The sequence below is a fragment of the Lissotriton vulgaris genome, chromosome 2_1, assembly GCF_964263255.1.
Source record: "Lissotriton vulgaris chromosome 2_1, aLisVul1.2, whole genome shotgun sequence".
In the NCBI taxonomy this organism is placed as follows: domain Eukaryota; kingdom Metazoa; phylum Chordata; class Amphibia; order Caudata; family Salamandridae; genus Lissotriton; species Lissotriton vulgaris.
The window spans coordinates 496,909,381-496,928,893 of NC_141687.1; positions in this window are offsets into that span (position 1 = coordinate 496,909,381).

The window sequence follows — 19,513 nt, forward strand, 5'->3', positions numbered from 1 at the left end:
GAAACCAGCGAAGGTCCAGTAGGAGGGGGTTATGGTCCGAGATGGTCCTCGATAAGTACTCCGAGCGGACCGCTGCCGAAACCAGTTCGGGCGATCCAAGAAAGCCATCTAGTCTGACATGCAACTCATGGAGGCTCGAGAAATACGAATAATCCCTAGATGCGGGGTGATGCGCCCTCCAAATGTCCGTCAAACCCCAGCGGGCCTGCCAATCCTGACGACCCTTAGCCGTGCGACGGACCGGGGAATCGGGGAGCGGGGGATGCGAGCGGTCTATGTCCACATCCACTACGGAGTTAAAGTCTCCCCCCAGCAGGAGGGGCCCGGCGAAAAAGTGGGCCAACGAGCCCGATAACCTGGAAAGGAAGGCAGTCTGGTCTACATTAGGAACGTACACACAGCAAACGTTCAGGTCCCTCCCCCCTAGAGTGCCCGAGATGGCCACGAAACGCCCCTCTGGATCCAACACTGTCCTCGTGACTTGGAAGGGGACCCCTGCCCTGATCCATATTAGCGCCCCCTTGGCATAAGCAGAGTACGACGTGGAAAAGACCTGCCCCCGCCATCTACGCTGAAGCGCCGCCCCTTCCGCCTTGTTCAGATGAGTTTCCTGCAGCAGCGACATTTGCACACCCCTACGCACTAAATAAGCGTGGACCTTGTGGCGCCTGGACATAGTGTGAAGCCCCCTTACGTTCCAAGTAACACATTTCAAGTTAGCAACATCAGCCATTGTCCCAGATTGTTCTTGCACAGTCCCCCCATCCGGGTCCCCACAAAGAAAAGGCATCAATCCTCCCAGCGCTGATGGCGGCCATTTTCCCCAACCAAAACCAAACAACCCAAAAATCAACCAAACCCCCCCCCACCCACCCCAGAACAGGACCCAAACTGCACCATCTAGATCCCATCCAAACCTCGTCCTTCATCAACCCCAGAACCCCCACTAATCCTACGGTCGCCACCGTAGGAAGGCCTTATGGGCCAGGTGCGGGCTGGGCGGAGGCAGTGGGCCCTCGTCGCCCAGGCCACCAGGACTATAACAAGCCCCAAACAGTGTCAAAACCTTCCGGGGCAGGAGCAGAGGCCCCCCAACCCTCTCTCCCTCTTTGTCAGCAATAAAGGACGGCAACCTCCTCCCCCCTGCCGGGCCCCCACCCAAAACAAGACAGTATACCCCGTTACCCTTGTCCATCTAAAAGGTCCTCCACCGATTTCGGTGTGATCACCGGCGTATGGGTACTATCTGCCACTGAATCCTCCGAGTCCGATGGTGCTCCCTCAGCACCCGGGTTTTCTTCCTCCTCGACGGCTTCATCCCTTGCTCCCGACAACTCCGACAATACTTCCAGCACTCCCCTCCGTTCCGATGATGTCTCCGTCGTCGAGGGCCCTCCCGTGCGGCCGCGGCGATTCCTAACCCTCTTGGATCGCCGCCTTTGTTCCGGCTCATCTGCCTGTTGATACGAGGAGCCAAAGCCATCTTTCCCTGACCTGTATAGTTCGAGCCAGACACAGACATCCTCCGGGGTGTCGAAGAACTGGGTTTTGTCATCGACAATGATGCGAAGCCGTGCAGGATATAGGAGTGAATACTGAATGCCCTCGCTCCTGAGCTCTCGCTTAACCGCTAGGAAGGAGAACCGCTTGCGCTGCGTCTCATAGGTGTAATCCGGGAAGACGTTCACCTGACTGTTCGCTACCTTGAACGGGCCATTGTGCCTGGCGGCATTGAGGATTAAGTCCCTGTCTCGAAAATGCAGCAACCGCGCCACCACCGGCCTCGGGGTGCGTCCCTGCTGTGGGGGCCGTGCTGGGACTCTGTGGGCCCGTTCCAAAGTGTAGAAGGAGGACAGTCCCTCCGGGACCACCGTGTCTCGGAGCCAGGTCTCCAAGTATCGCACCATGTCGCCATCCTCGATCTTTTCCGGCAGGCCCACCACTCGGATGTTGTTCCTCCTGTTGCGGCCTTCCGCATCCTCCGCCCTTCGTTCCAGGGTCTCAATTCGGGATAGGGCGTCCTTCATCGTCGCAGCCAAGGTTCGCTGCGCCGGCTCCAAGGTCTTCACCGTGCCCTCCACCTCCTTGACCCGATCTGAAAGTTTGCCATGGTCCGCCCTGAGGAGGCCCAGGCTCGTCGCCACCTGAGCAATGTCCTGTTGGAGGGCTGATCTCGTAGACTCTATCGCCTCTAGGACCCGGTCGAACTGTTGCTGCATCGGCGCGCCACCAGAACTTTTTGGGTCCCCATGCTCCTCTTTGTCCTGGGCTTCAGAGTCCGAGGCGGTCTGGGTGGATCCCTTGGCACCTCTAGGTTTCCACATGCCTCCAGGGGCACTCCGTGAGGGTCCCGGAGTAGGCGCCTCCGTGTGCAGGTGTCGACCACGACCCTCCCGGGTGCTTGTCCTCAATTTGGGTATGGGCGACCTCCTTCTCCAGAGCCTGTGGAGAATCCGCCGCTTCGGCTCACGCCACCGCCACGGCGTCCGAGGGCACCGATGAGGGGGCGGAGACAGTCGTCGCCGAGTCGGGCAGACCCGTTCACCCACTATAGCCCCGGGGTGAGGGCCACCAACTCCCTCGGATGATCTGTGGCGCCAGAGTGTCGCGCCTCCCATGTAGGTGGACTGGCCAGGAAGACGTAGCTGGTTGCGGAGTCGCGAGGTGGGCCACCACTTTGATCACAGGGCGTCCGCTCCCGGTGCCCTCCACTGCGTGGGCACCCGCCCGGCCGTCCAACCGAGTGCAAATCCGTTGCAAAAGGTCCAGTCCAGTAAATGTCCAATGCCCAGAAGAGCCGGGGATGGCGAAGCCAGGCGCCAGTCACCACCCGCGGCACCTCTTCAACTCAGTAGTTCCGAACAGGGGGACAAAGGAGTCCGGGCGCCATGTTGGGTCGCACTCCGCAACTCCGCAAACTTCGGTTTAACTCTGGAGCAACCCTCGTCCGAGCTCCATCAGGGGCCCCGGCAGGTTTCCGTCGGCACGCTCAGCAGAATGCGGGGTCTGGGGTGCCCCGCAGCCTCCGATTTTCGGGATAATCCCGGGCTTAGCCCCGGAGCCGAGCTCTCAGGCGACCATCGCCATCGGCGCCCAAGCCACGCCCCTCATACAGTCACTGGATGATGTCATCAGTGATGTCATTTGAGTTGTCATCAGTGATGTCATCAGTGATGTCACTGGCCATGTCATGAATGATGTAATATGTGACATCATCAGCAGTGGATTGCGGGTGCGCGATATATAGTTAGCGCATCTAACTATATATGGAATTTCAATGGTTTTATGCGAGTAAAATAAGGTTTTGTAAATGCAAATCCCTAACTATATATGGCCTAAAACCTATGGTTTTTTCATTGAATATATATATATATATATATATATATATATATATATATATATATATATATATATATATATATATATATATATATATATATATATATATATATATATGTATATATATGTATATGTATATATATATATATATATATATATATATATATATGTATGTATGTATGTATGTATGTATGTATGTATGTATATATATATATATATATATATATATATATATATATATATATATATACTACTATTATGAAGAGAGAAATGTGTCCTTTGAGCCAGGTAAACTCGAAAAGTACACCACCAATCACAACACCCAACACAGCGTTGGAAAGGGGAGGTCCAGGAGATAGACATAGGCTATACATCAACACACCATATACATTGGGGGGAAAGAACTTTAGGGGAAAAGTAGTCCATATGGGCATATGCATACAGTGATTAGACGCGTTCTGCGTCACAACACTTGCGAGAGGCGCAATGGTGTGTGGGCGTCGCGTTACGTAAACGCGGCGTTTGGTGTCAGACAGGAGTGCTGGAAGGAGCAAGGGACCGACACCTGACATGCGGAAGTGCCCAGCTGATGGAGTTGCCAGCGCGGGGAGGAGCCATCGCACAATGCAAATATTGTGAGTAAGTAGTATAGATTCTATATTTACATGTTTGACGGCGTGTAAGGAATCACACTTGACCGTGTTAGCAAAACGCTCTTTCGCGCTGAATGTGTAAATACAGCGGGCTGTGAGTGCAGACGAGCCATTTGCTTCTCAATCTTAGCTGGGGGGGGCCTCAGACATGTAGACCCCGGCGCGCCCCACCGCAGCTTGCACCTCTTCACATTATCCGGGGGAATGTCTCCCATTCCAGTAAAATGTGAACCCCCGCCACCTTAGGATATGGCACCCTCTGACTGTTGCATGGCACTATCTCCCAAAAACGATAACACCCCCAGGATCGCCACATCAACAGTCAAGTGAGCCCTCTTTCAGACAGCGCGGTACACTCCAACTGCACTTCGCCAACACCTGCAGGGTCAGAACAACAGGGCGGGCTGGGGTGCCGAGCCACTTCAGCGGGCCTCAGTAAAGTATGGGTTCGGACAGGCACTTTAGAAGTGCACAGCAGATGAAGTGCCCAGCGCGGGGAGGAGCGGCGGGGAAGAGCAGCAATGCTGGTGGGGGAGGAGCGGCGATGCTGGTCAGTACTCTCGAAAATCCTACCCGGACAAGGTCGGGACGGGCTGCTAGTATATATATATATTCACTAAAAAAAACATAGGTTTCAGGGGCGTTATAGTTAGTTGGACATTTCACTCGTACACAACCATTGAAATTCCACCGTTATGGTTAGTTCAGTTAACTATAACTTGTGCGCCCACAATGCACTGCTGATGACGTCACATCTTAGTGATGTCACTGACCATGTCATGAATGATCTACTATGTGACATCGTCAGCAGTGGATTGCGGGTGCGCGAAATATAGATAGTACAACTAACTATTTAGGAGCAATTTCAATGGTTTTGTATGAGTGCAATGTCCAGCTAACTATAACACCCCTAAAACTTTCAGTTTTTGAGTGAATTTCAAAGGTTTTTTAAAAGTTAATTCCTAACTACATAAGGCTTGAAACCTATGGTTTTTTCAGTGTATTTCAAAGGTTTTTTAAATGCTAATTCCTAATTATATAAGGCCTGAATCCTACGGTTTTTTCAGTGAATTTGCAAGGTTTTTTAAATGCTAATTCCTAACTATATAAGGCCTGAAACCTATGGATTTTTCAGTGAATTTCAAAGTTTTTTTAATGCTAATTCCTAACTATATAAGGCCTGAAACCTATGTTTTTTTGTGAATTTCAATGGTTTTTTAAATTCTAATTCCTAACTATATCAGGCCTGAAACCTATGGTTTTTCCATGTAATTTCGAAGGTTTTTTTAAATGACAATTTTTATATGTATTCATTGTTATTTTTTTATACTGATTTGCTACAGTTTTGCAGGGAGGTGTTCAGAGGGCACGCCTCCTTTTTGCAACAATCTGCAGCTCAGCTCCATGGCACTTACTGGAGATACCTGTTGGACTAGTTGCCCTCTAGGGGACCACTGGATTGAAGAAGAATTAATTCCCCAACTTAAAACACGCCACAGGGAAGTGTAATAAAGCCATGCCCCTTTTTACACCTCTCTGCAACGCAGCCCCTGGGCGTGTTTGCAGAGGGGTAACTAATTCCCCTTGCATAATGGGGTTCCCTGTGGGCCAACTAGCCCACCTGGAACCTCCAGTATGCGCCAGGGGGCTTCGTTGCAGAGAGGTGCAATGAGGCCACATCCTTTTTTACACCTCTCTGCAATGCAGCCCCCGGAGTGTTTGCAGAGGGGGAACTAATTCCCCTTGCATACTGGGGGTCCCTGGGGGCCAAATAGCCCACCTAGAACCTCCAGTATAAACCAGTGGGCTGCATTGCAAAGAGGTGTAATGAGGCCACACCCTTTTTTATACCTCCCTGCAACGCAGCCCCCGGGCGTTTTTGCAGAGGGGGAACTAATTCCCCTTGCATACTGGGGGTCCCTGGGGGGAACCTAGCCCACCAGGAGCCTCCAGTTTGTGCCAGGGGGCTGCTTTGCTTTGCCCCAGAGGGCGGCGGTCCCCAGGGCAGTGTCGGGGGGATTGGGCACCCCCCACACTTCTTTATCACTATGCCCCACAATTTGGTCCCCCTGGGAGGTTATTTTTAAATAAACATACCCGGTTTTTAAAGAAGAACATTTTTGGCCTTGGGGGTCCTAGTGGGACCCCCTGAGCAGGCCTAGGGGGTCAGGGTGCTTCTACCCTGCCCCCTTTTTTTCCTACATGTTTGTTTTTCTGCTTTCTAGTGCCTCGGTCTACCTAGCACAAGATGGATGCCAACACTTCCTGGTTAGAAGTGTTGACAGCCAATGAGCATGCTGCTTTCTTGGGAAGGCATGCTGATTGGCTGCCACTGTCTGTCAACACTCCAAACCAGGAAGTGTTGGCAGCCATCTTGTGCCTCGGCAGAACCAAGGCACAAGAAAGCAGTGAAACAAAGGTGGAAAACACGCAAAGGGGGCAGGGTAGAAGCACCCTGACCCCCTAGGCCTGCTTAGGGGGTCCCACAAGGACCCCCAAGGCCCCAAAAACGTATATATTTTTTTAAATTATGGGGTACACCTACCGAACGAGTACGTACGTGCACCGTACAGGTACCTCCACTTAGGTACGCATACGGTGTGCGCACCCCGCGATTTAAAAAAATAAATAAATACATTGGGCCTGGGGGTCCTTGTGGGATCCCCTGAGCAGGCCTAGGGGGTCAGGGTGCTTCTACCCTGCCCCCTTTTTGAGTTCTAGATGTTTGTTTTAGCTGCTTTTCTGTGCCTCAATCTACTGAGGCCAATCAGCATGCAGCTCGCGCAAGCGAAGGTCCGCGCACGGTACGCGTATGGTACGCGTAAGGTGCGCTTATATATATATATATATAAATTTTTTCAAATTCAATTTTCTCAACAACTACAGGAAGGATTTACACCATTTAAACAAAAGGGCGTACTGCGTACCAGTCCCTACCAATTTGCAAAGTTTGGTGTAATTCCGTTCAGCTGTTTGGGCTGTAGCGTGTCTATTTGTGTCTATTTTTCTCAGCTTCTACTTGACGAATCCCCCCAAAACTTTCAGGGAAGGAGCGGAGCGGGCCATTTCTTGGAGAAATTTGTGAAGATTCATCAACCGCCGCCAAAGTTATTCCCAGTAGAATGTTGCGGATATATATATGTGTATATATATATCAAAAGTGATTGGCTCCCGCAACTTCCAACTTCCAACCCACCACATTGACAGTGGCGGCTGCGAAGAAGGAGGCACAAATCCCACCGGACGTCAGGCCAGTTGTTGTTTATTTTATATTCAACCGCACACACAAAGCGATTTGAGCAGAATGCCCTTGTTTATGTGTCAAAATATATATATATTCACTGAAAAAACCATAGGTTATAGACCATATGTAGTTAGGGATTAGCATTTACAAAACCTTATTTTACTCCCACAAAACCATTGAAATTCGCATATATAGTTAGTTGCACTAACTATATATCGCGCACCCGCAATCCACTGCTGATGATGTCACATATTACATCATTCATGACATGGTCAGTGACATCACTGATGACATCACTGACGACAACTCAAATGACATCACTGACAACATCACTGATGACATCATTCATGTGATAATACGATGAACCTCTTCAGACTCTAATATAACCTTAGATACACTCATTGTAAACAGACACTCACAGACTGTCACTCATCCATGGAGTTACTCATACACCTAGTCAGTCATGCAAAGAATCAATCACACCTCCATTTCCTCAACTATACAGTTATACACACCTTACTTATTTAAACATATTCTAACACATATTTACTCTCTTATACAATCACTGATATAAGTTTTCAATGTTTCAATGATCCATGCAGCCACTCACACATTCACAGTAATTTATATATGTCAACTCTCACATGTACTGTGTTTTACATGTGTACTTACTTTGACATGTAGCACTGAGATATCCATTCACTCACCAATACACTCATGCACACAGTCAACCACCCATACAGCTGTTTTCACATGCACTTTTGAACCCATACATCTAGTGAATCAACTGCTCACACATCTATGCACAGAGTCATACACCTCCCAGCCACCCACACACACACTCACTCTCCCATACAAATACTTGGGCAACCAATCAATAACCCATATAGTTAATCATATAGCTACTGATCAACACATGCAACAGTTTACAGAACAACAGACATAATGATGCACAAATTAAGACAGTTTAGTCACTAACCCATGCACTCAGTGAGACACATTTAATCACTCACTCATACAGTCAGTCATGCACCTACTAAAACCTTCATCCAGACACTTATACATCCACTCATTCTTCAATATGTAAGACATATTTTAACTTTACAGAAACATACAGTCACTGGATGATGTCATCAGTGATGTCATTTGAGTTGTCATCAGTGATGTCATCAGTGATGTCACTGGCCATGTCATGAATGATGTAATATGTGACATCATCAGCAGTGGATTGCGGGTGCGCGATATATAGTTAGCGCATCTAACTATATATGGAATTTCAATGGTTTTATGCGAGTAAAATAAGGTTTTGTAAATGCTAATCCCTAACTATATATGGTCTATAACCTATGGTTTTTTCAGTGAATTTTCAAGGTTTTGTAAATGCTAATTCCTAACTATATATGGTCTATAACGTATGGTTTTTTCAGTGAATTTCAATGTTTTTTTTTATAGCAAATATAAAAAGCTGTAAAATGTATTATTCTTTTAAAGGAAAAATATATTTTATATGTTTTTAATATAATTTTTTTATGCATCTGCCAAACCTTGACCTCTTAATAGTGCACTGTGGTGGAAATGATTTTGGGACTATGACTGGGGTTGGTCTGGAAATGCTTTTAAAGGGCATTTTTCATCAATTGATGACACTTTTTCCCCAAACTGCCTTGGTATATTCCAATATATGCCAAAGACAGAAATGAAAGTGGTCCAACCAATTTTTTCCACAATTTGAGAAAGCATGGAAACATGTGAAGAAATCTGTTTCTGCTTACATGAGAGACTTTAGAATGGGTTTAATATACAACAATAACTTGTGTTACAACATGCATAGAATATTCCTCCTGAATTTAAAACTGTGCATTGGAACCTACTTGTAGGTACCTAAATTAGCCACAGAACCCAATAGCTCTTTTCAGAGCTACCCTATCTCTGATCATTCAAAATGTTTATCTTTTTCTAACTTTTTTTTTCACCAAAGTACGCTCCCCGGTTCGCTTACCGGTGTGCGTACCCTGCGAAACTTTTCAATTTTTATTTTTTTTATTTTTGCATATATCAGCGTCCTAAGCCCCCCTCAGAAAACCTAGAGGGTCACAAAGTGTCTACCGTGCCCCCTTCTACCCATTCCGAACATTGTCCTCCATCTTGTGTCTCAATTCTACCGATACACAAAATGGCGGACTCCCGTAACGCTACCGGTTCGCGTACCGGGCAGCGCACCGGTGAGAGCTCAATAAAAAAAGGTGGGAAAGTAATTTACAGAAAAACCACTAGAGACACTTTCATCAAATATAGAATAGGCCCTACTACATAGCAGTCCCTACCATTTACCCAAATTTGATGGAATTCCATTGAGAAAATTATGCTGTAAGCCTGACTAAATATCCTGAGGTAAATTACCTAACAAAAACACTTATGAAGTGTTAGAATTGACAACCAATTAAAATGCTACTTTCTTTATCTTCTATTATTTCATGACATTTGATTGGTTATGTACCTGAATATATATAAAGAAAGAGAGAGAAACACAGCCATTTTGACTACTACTTCCTGAAGTACATTTCAAGTGCATTTCAACTGAGAACTTAAACTTCTTTTTGAAAGGTAAGATGTTATTTTAAAAACTGAAGTATGTTGTGCACTTTAAGTTAATTAGGAAAACATTTTCTGATAGTTATATACTATCCTTCTGTAATAGTTATAGAATAAGATAGACTTTTCTGTTTTAGTTATGGATGGAGTTAGGCTTGTCTTGAATAATTATGAATTTACTTAGGCTTTATCACATACATTTTTTTATATTTCTACTTCCAGTCTGATACCATACACTGCCCAAAGATAAAATCACTGTTAAAAAAAACCAAACTACCTGTCTGAACTTAAACCCAACAGTGCCCTATCTGTACTGATATATTTTTTTTAAATTCAAATTACAGCACAAAAATGGAAGGAGAGCAAAAAAATACCATCGAAATTGTTCTGGAAAGCAACAAAAATACAGATATTGAACCCAATGACTCTGAATTCTTTGATGAATCACGGGACTATGGACTTCTTCAATGTGTAAAATCAGTAGATTTCCTGATTGAAAATGAGGACATTTCTGACAATCAAATATTAGAAGTTCTTTTAAATTTTGAAAACGAATCAGAGAAATAAATTTATATTTAATAATTCAAAAACTGTTTGAGACATTATTCATTTTTATATGTATTTTTTAAACTAGTACCAAATTGATTATAATGTAAAATCAGACTTTAAATATACTGTGAAACTTTTTTGTGTAACATAGTAAGTTTGCTCATAGTTACTTCCTTTCTCCCACTATATTATCTCCAATGTGTATTTAACATCTCTTTATCATCTCCTGCCTCCATGGTGTTTCAGCTTTCCTGACAGACTATGCTATGAATTCCATATACCACAATAACTTCTGGAACAACATGCAAGATATCTACAAAGGAAACGGTGTATTTTTATTTTTAGACTCTGGATTGGTACCTACATGTTGGTACTTAAATAAAAAAAATAAAAAAATACAACAAAAAGAACAATCAATATACATACATTATTTGAACATTCTTTCATTCTTTTTTCCTTATATTACGCTCCCCGGACCCCTTCCCGGTGCGCGTACCGAGCGCTCCCCCCGCAAAAAAACGATAATAATTTTTTTTTCCCGCGGGGCCCTTTTAAAGCCCCCTCATCAAACCTAGCGTGTCAGGGAGGATTTACTCTGCCCCCTTATGCTCATTTCCCCCTTTGTTTTTGCCACATCTTGTGCCTCGATCCTACCGAGACACAAGATGGCGGCCGCTCCGGACTGTTTAGAATGTTCACAGTCACCGGGGAGCCAATCCGCTTCTCCTCGCGAAGTTCCGTTACGTGTCAGGTACGCGAACTGGGGCGCTAACCGGGACGCTGTCTCAGATATATCTGTTTTTTTAAACGTTAATTTCTCAAAATCCACTGGAGCACATATTTTAAGACATAGCAAAGGCACGTCGGGCAAACCATATCTACAATTTTGCCAAAGTTTCGTGTAAATCCATTCAGCAGTTCGAGCTAAAAGTGATTCCAACTGCCCTATGGAAAAATGAATGGGAAAAATGTGTTTTGGGACCCCCTTTTTTCTCGGCCCCCCCTTGATGAAACCCCCCCAAATTTTCATATATATATATATTACCTACTGGCGGTCGTCAGTAGGTATATATAGTTAGGATTTTTTCTCTATGGAACTTCTGAAAATTCTATGTCTAATAACTTTGGTGTTTGTGTACGGAATCGGCAGACATTTTCAGGAAAATGGCACATTTTGTTTCTGAGCAGCCCCTGAAAATTTGGGGGGGCTTCGTCAAGGGGGGGCCGAGAAAAAAGGGCGGTCCCAAAACGCGTTTTTCCCATTCATTTTTCCATAGGGCCTTTGGCCTCACTTTTAGCTCGAACGGCTGAATGGATTTACACAAAACTTGGCAAAATTATAGGGACTGTTAGCCCGATGTGCCTTTGCTGGGTCTCAATATATGTGCTCCAGTGGATTTTGAGAAATTAACGTTTAAAAAAACAGATATATCTGTGGCAGCGTCCTAGATAGCGCACCAGATCGCGTACTTTTCGCGTAACGGAGCTTTGCGTAGCGAAGCTGATTGGCTCTCCGGTGTCTGTCAACATTCTAAACAGTCCGTTGCGGCCGCCATCTTGTCTCTCGGTAGGATCGAGAGACAAGAGGAGGAGAAAAACGAAGGGGGAATTTAATGAAAGGGGGCAAGGTATATCCTTCTTGACCCCCTAGGAATGATGTTGGGGTTATTAAAGGGTCGCGTGGGGCAAATAATAAAAATTAGATTTTTCGCGGTAGAAGCGCTTCTCGGTTCACGAACCGGGTCGCAAACTGGCAGCGAAACGTGAATTCGCCATTTTGTGTTTCGATTTAATTAAATTACTAGGTATAAGGGGGTACGGGAGACGTATCCTGACCCCTTATGTTTTCTGAGGGTGGCTGAGGAGGCTCATATATGTTGATACATGTCTTCCAACGGCTGTGCGTGAGCGTTTTTTTATTTTTTGCCGCTTGACTTCTGTTAACGTTCGATTCGATGGAAATCAGGAGCTGCTGACCGCCATTTTGTCACTGCGAGTAAATATTTTGTTAAAAATAATTGTTATAAATTAAACCTTATTGATAAACATTGTCTGCGCCATCTTGCCTTTTTTGCAATGCCACACTTTTGTCGTGCACGGCAGCTATTTTAGATGCCTTGACCAGACCCACTCTCTGAACGCCGCCGATCCTCAGCATGGCTCCCCACCCTTGCAAGCATCTCCCCCACGCACTGGTCACCCCCGCTCTCTCTCTCATGCATGGGCCATAAACCTTCCCCCATTTGCGCTGCTCTGCCCTGAGAATCACACTCTGTGCCCGCCCGACACCTCCCTTTCACCCTATTCACTACCGCACCCTCTGACACTCCTCTTCCTCTGTGTCCAGGCCGGTTCCAGGCTATTACCTAGCCCTGCAGATGTAGTTTATGGCCCCAGCTGTAAAGAATCACCCCTCTTCAAAGGAGTTACAGTAGATCAAGGCCCCCACCCGATGAGATCCGTCACACCACACGCGTTCCTACTATCTGATAACCATCCTGTATTGTGCTTGGGGAGGGGATTCTCACTGTGAGGGTGTGTGGGTCCGAGCCTGAAGCGGAAGATTCCAGGGATGCCTTTTTGTACATCAAAGTCTTCACAATTATGTGTCACATTAAAAATATATAGCACTCCAACAAAGTTGTAGGATTATAACACTTTAATAACTTATAAATATATACAACGCTCCAACAAAGTAAACACGTTAAAAAAACTTTTTAAACAACTATTTACATGACATTGCTTTAACCAGGATAGACAAAGAAATGACACAGTGATGTAAAAGTTTCTGAAAGAAATGCCAAGAACGTCCCATGTGAAAGTTCATTTTATCTGGCAATTTTTTTCTTTTCCTTCTCATGAAAAGAAAGTTAATGCCAGGTTCGTTACCTGCCTCATCTGTAAAAAAAAAAACTCTCGAGAGGGACCGAAAAAAAATATAGCTATGGTAATCATACCATGCATCGGCACATGGAGAGGTGGCACTCTCTTAATTATTCTAAAGCACAACTTCGAGATTTGGTGGATAATCCCCGACCGGCAAAAACATCCACCAATGACTTACCAATAAGTGAGTCAGAGGCAAGGGAAACGGTCCCAAATCTGTAAAAGAACTTTAGGCAGATGAGATTGACTTGTGTAGCATGTGGAAAATTAATTTCATGCGGAGACATGAGTATTACTTTAATAAATAGATCATATGAAAATCATCAATGTCCAAAACGTTCTAGAAAGTAATTTTTGTCATTTTTGAGGAAGAGAGATAACCTACAGTGGTACGGGGTCGTTTTCGTTCGTTCTAGGGGGGCCAGGTTACATTCGTTCGGGGTGGCTTAGGGGCATTTAAAACAACTTCCCTGATACAGGTAGCATATAAAGTAGAGGCTAAATACCAGGATCTTTATCGATTGCTTTATGCTGTAGAAAAATGAAAAACACACAACAAACCTGGACTATTCATATTTTCAATGTTTCTGCGTACTATACTTTTTAACCCTTAACTAATTGAGCTGCTTCATTTCACCTGCTTTTTTTTTTTAAAAAAAAACTCGGAAACAGTGGCCATTTCTTCGAAACTTACCAATCTACGCGTTACAACTACGTTTGCTTTTTCAAAAACCTTTAATAAAAATGTTGGTGCCCAAATACGGGTTTATAACCCCGTGGGCCGGCCACGGAGCAGGCTGGAACTGAAAATGGGGGGGGGTATTTATTTGTGGAAAACATAACAGAGTAAGTGGTCGTTGATTTCATAGTAAAAAGTGCGTCAAGTGCAACAAAATCATATCGATAATTCATTGTGAGCAAGTACCAAAAGTGTCGACAATTTCGAACCTTCAATAATAAATACAGTAATCAATGATGCATTAGAAGTTAATATCAATTCATTGTTCGAAAGTGTAATCAGTACCCGTCCCATGTCAATTCATTGTTCGAAAGTATAATCAATACCCATCCTTGATCAATTCATTGTCCGAACATATAATCAGTCTTATCCCATATCAATTCATGTGCTAAAAACTGCATACATATCTCATGATATCAAGGCTGAGCAATCGGGGCACAACAAGGAGTTGAGAGTTTCATTTGTACCGGCGCCATTTTGGGTGAGGTCAGGAAGGTTTAAGTATAGTCAAAATGTCTCCACCAACTCGTGGTTGGACCGGGACCTCTTTTGACAGTCTAAAAGTTTTCGTTGAAGGGTAGCGGAGGGGACTGGTGAAATGAACCATCAGTCAAAGTGGGGTGGGAGAACACAATCTCTCCTACCGGGTCATACTGGTGTCCCACCGGAACTGATCAAGTTGGTAGTCTTGCAGGATTTTGGTGATTTCAAGACTGAGGCCGGCGCCGGCATGAGCGCGCCGATGTTCCGCGGCTACGTCGTGGTCGTTCCGTGGGTGATCATGGCAGTCATTCCACATCGGGGGCCCCCGTGGCTCTTATAGAATCTTAAAAGTTGAGGAGAACGTTTCTGGATGCAGGAAACTAGAAGCTTTGTTGCACCGCAACAGTGGACGAGACCCCCGCTGGGTGAGCGGAGCATCTTTGCCTCGCAATAGTGGACAAGACCTTTTGTCGGGTGAGTGCAGCGCCGCTGCATCGCAAGAGTGGAGGAACCCTTTTGTTGGGTGAGTGGAGCGTTGGGGGTGCAGCTGAGGGGCCCCCACCTGTGGGGGTGGGAGAGGCTCGTTCGTGCCGCCTCTCCCTCCCAGCGCACCCCACGCCGACACCTGGCGTTGATATCCGTGATGTCCGGACCAGGCGATAAGAGGGGGGGGTCGGCGGCAGAGGCAAAACATCCCCCCGTGGCCTGCAAGGCGGTAGAAGAAGGGAATCGGGAGACCAGTACATTTCGGGCCATCCACCCCACGGCTGCCCTGCACGTGTCGAGGCCTCATCTTCCGGATGGGCGTAACCATGGCCCTGTTGCACTTCGGGAGTTTCCGGAATGAGGGTAGGTATCTGCTGATTTGTATCTATTTCATGTTACCGTTAATGGGCGTGGCGGGCGGTGGGACAGACATGCCTGGAGCAGTCGGGGGGTGGCAGTGCCTAGCTACCTCGTGGCTGCCGTAACGTCAAGCTTGGCTTTTTTCACCACTTCCATGTTTCTTAAGGTATTGGTGAATTATACTTCTCTGGAAATTTAAAAGTCACAAATGTTTTATTTGTGTAATCGTTTCAGGTCAAACGGATTGTGGGACAATGTTCAGACTGGAAGGGTCACCAAAAGGTGAAATTGTTTTTGATGGTGAAATGATGTGACTCCTGCAATGTGTCGCTTTTGCGGAACAGATATATGATGTAATTGTGTTGTTAATGTTACGGTGTACATGTAAAAAATGATGCATAAGTGTTGCACGGGCATTGTAGATACTCTCCTATGTGTGCTTAGCAATTTCAAGTCACTTCTCCCGGGTTCAAGGGCCTTGTAAATACGTCCCTATGTGTGTCTGGTCATTTGAAGTCATTTTCCTTGTAGTGTAAGGCCCTTGTAAATACGCCCCCATGCGTAAAATTAATTAATTTGCCCTTAAATGTTGCTTTTCCGTTAATTTTATCGAATCGGTAATTTTATTGATTCGGTAATTTTACCGAAAATGCAAGATTGAAATGTGGGTAGCCAATTTTCCAGAGGCACATTGCTTTCAGAATCGGTATTTTACCATGGAATACAAATCCATGGTAAAATACCGATTCCTGTGTACATGCACATCTGTGCATGTACACATATGCCATGTGACAGACAGACATGTCCTTAGGGCATGTCTGTGTGCCACATTGCACACATGCCCGTTTTGGGGGTGCTAGATGGTGTCAAAGTGATACCCCCTGCACCCTTGACAAATTCGGTATTTACCGATTCGGTAAATACTGAATCGGTATTTGAATTGAATCCTATGGGCTTCAAGGCCCATAGGATTCAATAGCAAATATCGATTCGGTATTTACCGAATCGGTAAATACCGAATTTTTAAGGAATCGGTAATAAATCAGATGTTGGTACTTACATCCCATTTACCGATTTTGAAATACCGAATCGGTAAAATTCGGTAATATTCGGTATTTCAAAATCGGGAAATGTGATTTACCTACATCTGGCACTAGGTGTATAATTGTTTTACATAAAATGTTTTAAAACTTTGTTTGAAATCAAATGCATGCACACTTAGGGCCAGATGTAGGTGGTCGTTTCAGGCCATTTACCGACCGGTTACGGCCGTTATCGGCCGTTTCCGATCGTTAAATGGCAAATCGGTATGTAGGGGCTTAAATCGAAGGCCACGTGTAGGTAAATCTACATTTATAGAATCAGAAAAATTATTTGTTTGGTAAAATACCGAATCGGTAATTTTACCGATTCTGTTAATTTGTTATGTAGGGGGGAGTCTTCTGAGTCCCAAAGACCTTAACGAATCGGTATTTTAGCATGAAATCAAACTTCATGGTAAAATACCGATTCCGGTGTGCATGCACATGTGTGCTTGCACACCTTTGTCATGTGAAAGGCAGACCTGCCCTTAGGGCTGGTTTGCTTGCCACATGGCACCTGTGCCTGTTTTGAGGGTGTCAGAGGGTGTCAAAGTGATACCCCCTGCACCCTTTTGCATACTTTTTTTTTTATAGCATTGTCGAATCTAGTTCTTACTGTTATTGATTTACTGTTTGGTAATAGTGGTTAATAACATTTTTTATTATATTTCACCACAGATTCAACTGCAGATTTTTTGGGAATTAGACAATGCCGTCTAAGGATAGAATTCGAAAGGCTGTGGTAAATATTTGATTTACCGTCTTAATTTCTATGCAGGTAAGTACTTAATCAATAATAACTCAATCGGAAAGAAAAAGGCAGAGTCCGTGGTGTTAGAGTTCTTAGGGGTTTTATTCCTTAAAAAGGAATGGTTCTAGAACTGGATATCATGTTCCTGCAACCACAGGGGTTCAGGAAGGGATAGAGCAATATTTTATTGACAATACATAGCTTATATACTTAATTCATATTATAGAAACCAATACAGTAGGCGTAACAGCTGAGAGAAACAAGATAACAGCATCCACGTGGTAGTGATACGTAATTAGAAGGCGTGAACTAGGCGTGAACATAGAGGTGTGTGCTAGAAACGTCACAGATAGGTGTCACAAGTGGGTGGCAACAAAGCAGAATCTTGTAATGTCAGCAGAAATCTTAGGCCTGGATGCGCGCGCAGCTGCATGACGTGTGATTGACGTGGAAACTGGAGGGTGCTGGGGACTTGACATTTACACTGGCTGAAAGAGACAGAAGTCTGGCATGTCAGATCAACTCGTACTTCTATCATATCTGATATCTGATGTTTGGGAACCATATTATCTGAACGGAAAAGGTCTCTGGGGCAGAAGCTATTCTATACTGACTGTGAGTGCGTGTATAAGCGCCTAAGTGTCTGCATGAGAAGCGTGGGGGCATGGGCCTTCCATGGGAGCATGGTAACAGAGGCTATGAATTACTTGCACGGAGACAGTGAGGCCGGACCCTTTTGCTCTGCAGCTGGGGGGATGTTTACTTAAACTAGTAGGCAGGAATGCATTTTCGAGGAGCGGAACAGATAATTCGAAGGTTGAATTCAGTCTTGGCAGGCAGCAGGCTGAGCTAAGCGCGGTGGGCCGCGCTGGAAGTAAGGCAGAGGTCACGAGTACAGAGGCAGCCTGGGCTGAGGCTTTCAGAGTCAGAAGGCAGGAAAAAGGCTCGACGGCAGAATTCAGGGCCTACTTCGCCAGAGCTGAAAAACGTGTAAAGTACACCACAAAAAGACGTTGGCATGGCATACTTAGAAACGGACTATTCAACCCATTCAGTGTGGGTCTGAAAGAGGACATGTTAACGTTGGACGCAAATGTATTTGCGTCTTCATAGCTGGCACAGGAGGGAAGTTACATGCACTTTAAGCTGGTACATGGAGACGGTGGGGTACACGATAGGGAACATAACTTGACCAAAAATGTATATTTCCTCATTCCCTCCTTGTTCCCTACGGACCCTTCATGATATATCGATCCTCATGAATCAATCAGTCTGTTCTTGTAACATCATTTGCTCGTCTTTCTTCCTTTGGCGGGTTGAAAGAAAACTGGAATGTTTAATGCATGATGTGGCACACAGTCCACAAATCGCTGGCCCACACTGTAGGCACAGGCAGCAACTGAATACTATGACGAGGCCAATACCTAGGAAGGATAGGATCTTCCATCCCCAAGCGGTTAACGTTGTCCAGAACCAACCGGACCAAGTCCAGGTGCCTGGATTCTGATGTATCAAACTGGCAATCTTATGAAGACGTGTAATAGCTTTGTATACGGTTGGCGCGTTTTCTGGAATAAAAACACAGCAACTTGACCCGATGACCTTACAGGCTCCACCTCTATCTGCCAAGATGACGTCAATAACAAGACGATTTTGAAGGACAACAATCCGCATAGCAGACTGCTCCTCTGTTAAGTTACCTAAGGCGGAGGCAGTTTCATTCACTACTGCTTCAAGTGTTCTAGTTAATCTGCGTATTAGTTTACTATTTTGGACGGGGCCTGTGAAGAAAAAGAATCCTTTATTAAAATCTGTGTATTGCTCCCATGCCGTTTCTGTGTAGTCGACAATCGGGAGATCTCTTCGGAGTCTATTCTTTACTAGATTTGTATTTCTGTGATAATCAGGAGGGGCTAGAAAAACAGGGGGCAGAAGGAATACTATGTAACAGGTACCATCCCAGTCTGGAGGTAAGCGTATGTATGCGGTATGACCACAAACAAAGTAGGAATGACGGGTAGCTCTAAAGGAAGATTTGCCTTGGTCACTGAATTCGACCACAGTAGTACATTTACTATGACCTAAGTGTACTGAACCTTTCTTACTAACACATAAATCACCAGTGACTGGTAATACTGACATAGCGGGGAGAACTGGTGCAGCTTCGGATTCGACAGTAAGAATCATAAGGTTAATTGTATAATTACCTAATCCATATACTTCATTTTCTAGATCAGTTCCTATTCTAGTGGGGAGTCCCTTTTTGTCAGGGTAACAGACATTAAGCAGAACTAAGTTCAAGTTTCCCCAAACCCAGCTCCCTTTGAAAACAGCGATATCAGGATCTAA